Source organism: Pinus tabuliformis, chromosome 5_1, assembly GCF_031772625.1.
Source record: "Pinus tabuliformis cultivar Carrire ecotype Pingquan chromosome 5_1, CPIR1, whole genome shotgun sequence".
NCBI lineage: Eukaryota > Viridiplantae > Streptophyta > Pinopsida > Pinales > Pinaceae > Pinus > Pinus tabuliformis.
In genome coordinates this window covers 197,952,230-197,964,217 of record NC_142305.1, presented here as the reverse complement: position 1 = coordinate 197,964,217, position 11,988 = coordinate 197,952,230, and positions in this window count along the sequence as shown.

The window sequence follows — 11,988 nt, the reverse complement described above, 5'->3', positions numbered from 1 at the left end:
CATGTACGAAATGTAAAAAGTCATGAAAGAGTTGAAAAGTCATAGGGAATTCAAACAGTCATGAGGGTAGTCAAAGAGTCACAAGGGAGGTGTAGGATCACCCCATTTATCATATATACACCCTCATTGTACAAGAAAAGGACTTTTCACCTTGGCTTCTCCCATAAGGCATCAGAGAGACCAAGTTAGTACTTTTGGGGAGTAAGTAGTGGCTCCAACGCTCCAACATTGAAGCAAGTGATGTTTATTGTATTCATGCACCTTGGGACTTTTACTTAATATTTGAAGCACGATGGAAAACATGGTTTTTATGCATGGATTATGAATACCTGTAAAATTGTTTTGTAAATGTTTATGATTCATGTTTTCTTTCACCTATACTAAAGTAGTTGAACTATTTCTTTTATTTTAGTGCTTAACATATTGAGTATGTGTTGTAGTGGTTGCAATGATCAATGCATCTTTTTAGACTATTCTGCTAGATGTTATACTAATATTTCATGTTGTGTGTGTCTCTACTTGGGTGGTATTAGTACCTCTCTCTTGGGTCAATTGCTCCTCTCTCCGCAGTAGAAGAAACTTGATGTACTTGCAACTGAACACTCACCAGGCACATCTACTTGCTTTTCAAAGGCACATATGTGATTCTCTCTCTTGCTGATAGATAAATCCAAGGAAAATATTTAAGTAGATGACAATCGGGCCGAATTATGGATGGGGCTCCTACACCAAATGATGTGAGGTCTAGTTGGGACCACATATCGTGGAAACCCCTTTGAATGTTGGTAGGTCCAACACTATCAACACTTTCCAAGCACAAAAATTCGAGGTTCCCTCCAATTCATACTCAATCCTCAATCCATTGAAATACATTATTCATTCACTAAAGAAAATATGCACGAAAAACTTCGCAAATCAAAATTTTTCTGAGAGAATATCTTGAACCTAGTTTCTATGTAGTCTCCAATAGTTTTGATACCATTTAGAAATAGCTCAAAATTTGTTGCTGGTAATGAATTCATGCTGAAAAGAATAGACACAAATTTATTCTACTCAATATGTAGAAAGGAAAGCATACAATAGAAACACATGCAATCATTCAATCATATTGAACACAATATTTTTCCTTGAGAACCCAACTGGGAAAAAACCCTCCTCTAAATTGTATTAAAATTAGATGGGAATATGGATCTATTACAATGAAAACTTCAATCCTTGAAGCTCAAACTACACAACAATATTGATATTTTTCTCTCTGACCTGATCTCACAAAAACTTAGCCAAAATAGGCCTCAACCTTCTTTCTATTTCCTTAAGAAATCCTTGAGGAAATCCTAAAAGATAGGGGAATCTTCTATTTCATTGTGCAATTCCTAGGGAAATTGCTCACCTACTCCAATGAAAAACCTATACACGCAATAGTATACAATTGATAACTACAATGTTCCTTTTCCTCCAACTCAACTAGGAAATTCAAATTGCATGAATGACTAGGGCTATTTTTAGTCAATTGGCTAGTTAACTAGGAGATCAGTGAATTAACAATAGTTACAACTACTCATGTTGGGGCCTTCGTTTCGATTTTCAAAGATTTTGAAGATACAAAGAAGAGGAAATAGGTGGCAGAAGCAATGGTTAGGTCGGGGAGAAGACAGCTAGGGAGGAAAACAGGAACATGTAGTTACGGGATGGTCACGACAAGGTGTCAACAGAAAGCAGGGACAACCCAGTGGACAAGGCGGATGAGCTACAACCAAGGAAAGAAACAACCGAGTGAGAACTAGCAGTGCATGCAGCAGAAGGAATACAAAAGGAGAAGGTCGCAAGGAGAAAGGGTTTTGGTTTTTGTTTTATTGGTTGGTTGAATATTTTGGTCATGGACAAGCAGCGAGGAAGATGCAATCTCTTAGAGCATCTGACTTGAAGACTAGAGCAGTAGCTGAGAAGTGGGATAAGTCTGTTACAGTCAGTCGGGTCATGTAATCAGGTATTTCATGTAGTTACCTGTGGCTGAGGCCAATGTATCATGTAATGCTATCATGTTAAAGTAAGATGAATGAAGATTTAGACTGGTTTCTTGGTATGATGTATGTATTTGATTATGTTATTGTGCCCACTAAAAATTTGAATGCATTGTGTTGTACCCTTGAGATGATAATGGTCAATTGATCATGCCATAGCATCTAAGATATTTGTTTTGAGGTTTTTGGTTTTGAATTTTATGGAGGACCAATACATAAAACAAATTTTAAGAATGATGTATTTAACCCTTTTATATAGTACTAATAGATGACCAAAGGGCTTCTATTTAACTCCACACAATGATTTAAATTGATAGGATGTGCAGAAAGAATAGTAAGGAGATTTGATTGCTTTAAATTTTATATAGAAAGATAAATCATCACAAGTGGGAAAACCTTTGACCAATGTTCAAAAGTTAAACAAAATATGCTTAAAATTACATAAGATACTGACAATTTTATGATTTAGAGGGAGCCTTTCAGACAAATAGTCCAATATCTCAATCTATCTATAATAATAACTTCAGAAGGAATTTTAAGAATAATTGTAACACATTTATTCTCACGTGATACCTCTGTAAAAATTAAACATATGTAGAATTAACAAAATGAATGGAACACATGAAAGACTTATAGAAGAAAACGAGACTGTATGATATCAAATTCAGAATCCTTTGCTTTATTATCAGTGATCTAGAAAAAGCTTGTACATCAATGCTTACAAAATTGCTTATGGAAAGGTACCACCTTTAATAGCTTTTAGAAGAGAGTTATTTATACTAGTTTGGATAGTAAAAAAAATATCCTAAACTGATTACAAAAATATGCTGAAATAAAAAAGGAAAAGAAAACTGTTGAATGATGTGTCACTATTAGGTAGGAATTTGTTGATCACTGTTCCTTCAAAAATTGTTGTGTTGTCTTCTTGTTGGGATGGAAAGTTAATTAATTGTTTCACACAACTGATCCCACTTCTCCTCACTTGGTATCTGTTGGGTGTGGAGCCTGATTATCTTCTATAGTACCGGCATATTGGACCCCAGTTCAAAATGGGGCGGCAACACCGCCCGTAAAATAATCGTTGCCGTGGGGGGTCTAGGGGGGGGCGGCAGCGACTTTTGGGAGCCCCCCCGAAACTAAAAACAGCTGTAAAATTGCCTTGTAAAAGTATAGTAATTTCTAGTCAATCTGGGCCGTTCATTAGGCGGATGATCTGACGGTAGAACTTATGTTTAGTTTAGGGTTTTTTGCCCTAGAAGGCAACCCCTCTCTTTATATGAGGGCATTGTATTTGAGGCTGTGAGAGAGATGTGTATTCGGTGAGCGAGAAACATAGAGGTGAGACTGTGAGAGAAAACAGAGGATATTACAGCGGTTTTGCTGTAGGTTGTATCTCTTCATTTTGCTGGATAATAGAAAGGAAGGACTGGCTGTTCGGGGTGGACGTAGCCCAAACTGGGTGAACCACGTATATCTGTGTCTTTCTTGTTTTGTGCGTTTTCTATGTTTATATTTCTGCAATATTTTATGTGTTCCATTGCTCCGTAATATATAATTTTCTAACAACTGGTATCAGAGCCGAAGGTCTATTTGGCTGATAAACTCACAGGAAAGAAGGGTTCCTGGTTCGAGTGGGAGCAATGGCGGAAGATGGTAAGTTTAGGGTCGAGAAATTCAACGGCCAAAACTTCTCACTGTGGAAGATGCAGATGGAAGATTATCTGTATCAGAAAGATCTATACCTACCATTGGGCGGAAAAACAAAGATGCCGACGGGTATGAAAGACGAAGAATGGAACCTTCTCGATAGAAAGGCACTCGGAACAATACGGCTGTGCCTTGCTGCGTCAGTCGCTTTCAACATTTCGAAGGAAACCACGACAGCAGGTTTGATGGAGGCGTTGTCGAAACTATATGAAAAACCCTCGGCCTCGAACAAGGTATTTCTTATGAAACGGTTATTTAATATGAAGATGTCGGAAGGTGGATCTGTTGCAGACCATTTAAATGATTTTAATACAGTTACAAGTCAGTTAAGTTCTGTAGGGGTAAACTTTGATGATGAAATTAGAGCTCTGTTATTCTTATGCTCGTTACCAGAAAGCTGGAATGGTTTGGTAATGGCCATCAGTAACTCTGTTTCTGGATCTAGTACTTTAAAGTTTGATGATGTTGTCGGTGCTATCCTTAGCGAGGAAATGTGACGGAAAAGCTCCGGTGAGACATCGGGAAATGCTTTGAGTGCAGAGTCTAGAGGAAGAAAAATGGAAAGAGGAAAGAGCTCAGGATATCGCAGTAAATCAAGGAAAGGCAGATCCAAGTCCAGATCGGGGATAGTGTGCTGGAAATGTGGAAAGAAAGGACACCTAAAGAAAGACTGCAGATCTCGGAAGGGAAAAGAAGGAGATGTACTGCAAGAAAACAATCATGAAGCAAATGTGACAGGTGAGGTGTTACAAGATGCTTTGACTCTTTCTTTCGAAAATATTACTGATTCCTGGGTGGTAGATTCAGGGGCTTCATTCCATGCCACACCTGATAAGAAATACTTTCATGACTATGTTCAAGGAGATTTTGGACAAGTTCGTCTGGGTGATGATAAACCCTGTAAAATCGTTGGAATGGGTAAGGTTCTTGTAAAATAGCAGAATGGAAACCAATGGCTATTAAAGGAGGTAAGGCATGTTCCAGATCTAAAGAAAAATCTGATTTCAACAGGGCAGTTAGGTGGTGAAGGTTGTGTGACAACTTTCACAGATAAAGCTTGGAAAGTCACCAAAGGAGCCCTGGTAATAGCAAAAGGCGAAAAGGTTGGTACATTGTATTTATGCAATGGTATTTCTAACTCTGTTAATGCTTTAACTTCCAAAGGAGCAGATGCAGCATTATGGCATCATAGGCTCGGACACATGAGTGAAAAGGGGATGAAGATTCTTCACTCAAGGAATTTGTTGCCGGGTTTGAAGAATGTTGATTTGGACTTCTGTGAGAATTGCATTTATGGAAAACAGAAGAGAGTCAGATTTCTCAGAGTTGGGAAAGAAAAGAAGAATGAAAAATTAGAGCTTGTGCATACAGATGTATGGGGACCTGCTCAGGTATCATCTCTTGGTGGCTCTCATTATTATGTTACTTTTATTGATGATGCAACTAGAAAAACTTGGATTTATTGTATTAAGAATAAATCTGATGTATTTGATACTTTCAAGAAATGGAAAGCTTTGGTTGAGATTGAGACAGGAAAGAAATTGAAGTGTCTTAGATCAGACAATGGAGGTGAATATTGCAGCAAAGAGTTTGATAGGTACTGTTCAGAGCATGGAATTCGCAGAGAGAAGACAGTTCCAAGAACACCACAAGAAAATGGTGTGTCAGAAAGGATGAATAGAACAATCATGGAGCGTGCAAGGTGCATGAGATTGCATGCAGGATTGCCTTTACAGTTTTGGGCAGATGCTGTAGATACTGTTGTTTATCTAATAAACAGAGGACCTTCAAGTTCCTTGGATGGTGGTGTTCCAGAGGAAGCATGGACAGGTAAAAAGGTAAACTACTCTATTTTAAAGCCTTTTGGTTGTGAGGCCTTTGTCCATATTGATAAAGAAAATAGAACAAAGCTTGAAGCAAAGTCAAAGAAATGTACCTTTATTGGATATGGTGTTAATGATTTTGGTTATCGCTTATATGATTACGAAAATCACAAAATCATTAGGAGCAGAGATGTAATATTCAATGAAAAGGTCTTGTATAAGAATCAGTTGCAGGAAAAGAAAGAGGAAAAGGAAAACAAGGAATACGCAGCTTTTGATGAAATCACTGAAAAAGTAAAGGTGCCTGAAAATAATAATAATCAACAACCACAACAACAGAAACCACCACAACAACAACAGGCACCCCAAACACCTGAAAGTGGTGTTAGAAGATCTACCAGGATAAGTAGACCCCCTGAATGATACTCTCCTTCATTATATTATTTATTGTTGACTGATTCCGGTGAACCTGAATGTTATGAAGAAGCAATGTAGGTTGAAAGCAAGAAGAAGTGGGAGGTAGCCATGGAAGAAGAGATGGACTCCTTAATGCATAACCAGACTTGGGATTTAGTCAGGTTGCCTGTAGGAAAAACGACATTGAAGAATAAATGGGTTTACATGCTGAAGGAAGAAGATGGAGGAAAGCAAAGGTACAAAGCTAGACTTGTGGTGAAGGGGTTTGCACAGAAGAAAGGTATTGATTTTGATGAAATATTTTCTCCTGTTGTTAAAATGACTTCAATCAGAACTATTTTAAGTCTTGTAGCAGCTGAAGATTTGCATCTTGAGCAGTTAGATGTAAAGACAACCTTTCTCCATGGGGATTTGGAGGAAGAGATATATATGCAACAGCCACAAGGATATGAGGTGAAAGGGAAGGAGAAACTTGTGTGCAGGTTGAAGAAGAGCTTGTATGGTTTAAAACAGGTTCCAAGGCAGTGGTATCTAAAATTTGACAAGTTTATGTCTGAACAAGGTTATACTAGATGTCACTCTGATCATTGTGTTTATCTGAAAAAGCAAAATGATGGCAGCTATATTATATTGTTATTGTATGTAGATGACATGCTTGTTGCAGGATCTAACATGCAGGAAATAAATGTGCTCAAAAGAAAATTGGCAAATTCATTTGCAATGAAGGATTTGGGTGCTGCAAAACAAATCCTTGGTATGAGAATAACTAGAGACAGGAAAAATAGAAAATTAACATTGTCTCAGAATGAGTACATACAAAAGGTGTTGAAAAGATTTAACATGCAAAATGCAAAACCAGTTAGTACACCTTTTGCTAGCCATTTCAAACTTAGCAAAGAAATGTGCCCAAAGACCCAAGAAGACATGGATTATATGTCTAAAGTTCCATATGCATCAGCAGTTGGAAGTTTAATGTATGCAATGGTCTGCACAAGGCCTGATATTGCACATGCAGTGGGAGTTGTAAGCAGGTACATGAACAATCCAGGAAAGGAACATTGGATGGCAGTGAAATGGATTCTCAGATATTTGAGAGGTACCACAAATCAGGCATTATGCTTTGGTAGTTCAAACATATCCCTACAAGGATATGTTGATGCAGATATGGCAGGTGACAGAGATAATAGGAGGAGCACTACAGGATATGTATTTACTGTCGGAGGAACAGCTGTCAGTTGGGTTTCAAAAATCCAAAGTGTTGTTGCACTTTCAACAACAGAAGCAGAGTATGTTGCTGCTACAGAGGCTAGTAAAGAAATGATTTGGTTACAAAGGTTTATGGGTGAATTGGGTAAGGAGCATGATATGGGCACGTTATACAGTGATAGTCAAAGTGCCATTCATCTTGCAAAGAACTCAGCATTTCATTCCAGGACAAAACACATACAGCTCAAGTACCATTTCATACGATCAGTGTTGGAAGATGGAGAGTTGAAGCTGGAAAAGATACACACTAGCCAGAACCCTGCAGATATGCTAACAAAAGTTGTAACCAGGGAGAAACTGAGAATATGCTCAGTTTCAGTTGGTCTTCAAGGATGACGATGAAGATGAGAAACAGCCAGGTCCAAAGAGGAGTCATTGTCCAGCAAATGGAGCAGCGGTGGAGTTGCTACAATCAGTCTCCAAGTGGGAGATTGTTGGGTGTGGAGCCTGATTATCTTCTATAGTACCGGCATATTGGACCCCAGTTCAAAATGGGGCGGCAACGCCGCCCGTAAAATAATCGCTGCCGCCCCCCCCCCCCCTGGCGGGGGGTTTCGGGGGCAGCGCCCCCGAAGCTAAAAACAGCTGTAAAATTGCCTTGTAAAAGTATAGTAATTTCTAGTCAATCTGGGCCGTTCATTAGGCGGATGATCTGACGGTAGAACTTATGTTTAGTTTAGGGTTTTTTGCCCTAGAAGGCAACCCCTCTCTTTATATGAGGGCATTGTATTTGAGGCTGTGAGAGAGATGTGTATTCGGTGAGCGAGAAACATAGAGGTGAGACTGTGAGAGAAAACAGAGGATATTACAGCGGTTTTGCTGTAGGTTGTATCTCTTCATTTTGCTGGATAATAGAAAGGAAGGACTGGCTATTCGGGGTGGACGTAGCCCAAACTGGGTGAACCACGTATATCTGTGTCTTTCTTGTTTTGTGCGTTTTCTGTGTTTATATTTCTGCAATATTTTATGTGTTCCATTGCTCTGTAATATATAATTTTCTAACAGTATCTCCTAATTTCCATTCTTCTAAATATCTCATCAAGGTTAGTATATCTTTCAAAATTGGGTATAGTGAGAAAAAGATGTCCAACTTCATATTTGATTTTGAGGTCAGGGCTCAAAGCTTCCAGAAACTCTTTGCCAATAATCTGTCTTTTTATCCCTACAAATTGATTGGTGGATGCTACAATAATATATATCTTTTCACAGTAATCGTCCAATTTGACTAACTGATCATTTGATGAGACTAAACCTAGTAAACCTTTCTTCTTCAGCATACTGAATATAGAATGAAACCTTTGGACTACAATGTTCAAAGCTTCACACTTTTTTTTCAACTGAGTCAGCAGATTCTTCTTCATTAGGACTTTCTTAATCTCCAAAATAGTAGCTATCCTATTTGGAATATTTATCTCTTGTAACCATTGCTTAGTCTTACAGTTTAGTACTTTGATCATCCCTGCTGCTTCTTTGGGTTTTGTGCTCAATGCTACCCTCTGATTATCTATTTATGTCTTGCATTTGGCAATCAATTCTTCTTCTGAAAAATAATTTGTATGGATGTCCATAATTATGTTATGGAGTGGCTGATATCTAACCGGATGTCCTCATTGGCCTGGGCCAAAGTTTCTACCATTAGAGTCTTACTCTCTAATTATTTAACCTTGAGTTCTAACCTGTGTGACTTTTGAATTTCCTCTACATACGAGGTATCACTCTTTACCTTTTTGACTCCAAGGTTTGGAACTTCTGGAGTAACTTTTCATTTTGTTGTTTTTTTTCTTGTAACTCCTATGATATCCTTGTTGTTTCAATTGTTGCTGAAGATGAAGCAATGTTAGTAGGAGATGAGAATGGCTCTATACTTGTTATGGGAATTGTTGTTACTGAGGTCACAATAGGTTGTGTTGCCTCTTTTTCCTTGAGCAGTTGTTCTATTTGCTCTTCCATTTCCTTGATCTATATTTTTTGCTCAATAATCAGCTTCAACATCTCCTCCTTATGTTGTTCATTTCCTACCATCTCTTTGGTTTGTGGATCCTCAGTTGAAGGCAGTTTAAATTGTTTCTTCAAAGCTGTTATCTCTATATTATTCTTCTTGAGTATTTATTCAATTTATTTACAGTCTTGGGGATCATATCCAATTTTAACAATAAGATCTTCTAAAGACATTAATTTGTTATCTTTAGCTAAAGATGATAGTTTTTCAATATTAAGGTGTGACTACACATTTGACAAGGTAGTTTTGATCTTGGAAAGAGACATGGAAGTTATAGTCATTATTGAAAATAACATTTCGCCTAATTTCCTATGCAAATCCATTTGATCAATATGATGTATCTGGTTTACATCGAATGAAAATAAGGTCTTCTTGTAATCTACTATGGATTTGGGAAATGGAATTTGTGCTTACAAAAATGCCATTTTCATCCTTCCTCTTTCACTATCAAAGGCAAAGAGAAGTCTGTGTTGAGAGATGGATGTCTATTTCCAAAATTGACTATACATTTGTGAATTCATATTTTCATTATTTTGTTTAATTTCCAAAAATGTTGAGAAGATATTAGTATCTTCTACTGAGATGATCTTAGTTGACTGAATAATCTCCATAGGTTCAGCCGAAGAAGGAGTTGAAGAAGTAGAAGGAGGTTTGGGATCAGTGGTCCCTGCTGATGAAATATCTTCTAAATATCCCAGATCAATTATTTCTTGTGGCTTTCTCCCTGATGATATTGACAATCCAATGTTCAATTTCTTTTGTAGTATAGAATACTCTAATTGATTCTGTAGCTGATTGAGTTTCCTCTCTGGATCTTTTGTGTTGAGTACTCTAAGTGTCTGGAGTATTTACCTGTGGAGGGGTTATAACATATTCATTTGCTTCTAAGAGAGTCCCTTTAGACCACTACTCTTGGTTCATAAACTTCTCCAATTTTGGCCTGGGAGTATGGTTGTAAGGTGTTGCCTTCAACTGAACTCTCAGGGCTGACATGATCCCAAAAGGATCATAAGACTAGGTGAAGCTTGGCTGGAGATTCATGTTATTCAATAATTTGTTTGCCTATGTACTTGTAGACCTAGTATTACAGATGAATGTCCCTACCTTGGCTTTGAGTTTGAACTATGACTTTTCTTACTTGAGAGAAAATGGACTTCATCCATATTTATCGTTTGCCTGATGTATTCCCATGAGAATATCATCATTGTCACATACTTAGGAAGTCTGTATGGAGCTAACTCACTACCATATATCCTAATTTCAATGTAGTTTTGGTACATATACCAGTCACCTGTCTTGGTTTGTTCAGATAGGTGCAATGTTTTCAATTTCTTCTCCAATTTTAGGCTTTGCCTAGATATTGAGTAATTGAAGAACTGGATGTATAAAAGAATCTATAAACTGATAGAATGTAAACTTTGATGATGATTCTTTAACTAACTATGTCTAGTGAATCACTGATTGATTCACTCCTTGCTCATCTTCCCTGTTAAGCTGAATGTGCAATGAATCTCCCTATTGAAAAAAAATCAAATGGATTATGACTGAGCTATATATGAACACTCCTTGTGTGGTAAAATTCATAAATTGTTCATGTATATTATCAGCCAAGAACTGGCTATAATTATACATGAAAACAGGTTGATATTCCTTACTAAAAATGGAAAAGAATCCAAGGATGGATTCATCAACAAGTTGATCATTTTCATAGCCTAGGAGGTATGATAGAAGGGAGATGATATGTCTAGTGGCTTCAGGGAACATAGAAGATGAATAAAATGGGCTTCTCTTGGGTAATTCAACATCTTCTGGCAGAAAAAGTTCAAAAATAAGGGCTCTCTATGGGAAGGTAAGTTTATTATAAAGGTCCATGAGAGTTGCTGGTGAGAAATAACTGAGTCAGATGAAGGTATCATGAGAATTTGGTTTATACTTTGAGCAGTAATGGTGATCAAGTATTTTCCATCCTAAGTCATCATTGTTCTTTGCACAGGATCATACCTGACTTGACACCAAGTGAACAAATCAGGGAAATGATGAGTTTTGGGAAAGGAGAAAAAGGGAAAAAGTGTCTCCCAGAAATGAATGGGATATTCTTTATCTGTATATTTATAATTTATCCACAAATATACTTCATGGAAATTGAATTCGCATTCACAGTTCGTGACTTTGAAAAGGGAGTCTGCAAGGGGAAGGTGATCTAAGTCAAGCAAGGTTGTAGATGGATTCTCTTCTTCAACAGTTTTCTGTGTTTTAATTTTGGAAGCCTTCTTGTTGCAAGGGGGGAATATGAAAACTGATTTAACTGAAAGACGGATGACAGGGGAAAATATGCACAGAGCGAATAAATAATTCGGCGATATGGATGGAAGAAGAAAATTGGTAAAGGGTAGAGCCATGGGCTATTTATAAGTAAAATTGGGCTTAATTTTCCGTTTAAAATCTAATCGTAGGTAATTTATTACAGAGGAGCAGGATTAATTGTCCAACAGGAGGGTAAAATAGTTAAATGAGGCTAGAAACGGGATAGGAGCATATGCCGCAATGACTTTATGACATGGTAGTTTGTGAGTGGGTGAGGGATAACGGATTTATGGCGTGGCAACTTCTGTATGGAGAAGGGGATAACGGGTGGATGATATGGCACGGGAGTGAGGTCAACCGTTGGAAGAAAGGAAAACTGTCATGGGATTTCTGGGGAGTGGGGGCTGGGGGGGTGGTGAGTTGGTTTATGGCTTTGGGATTTTGGGGCCCA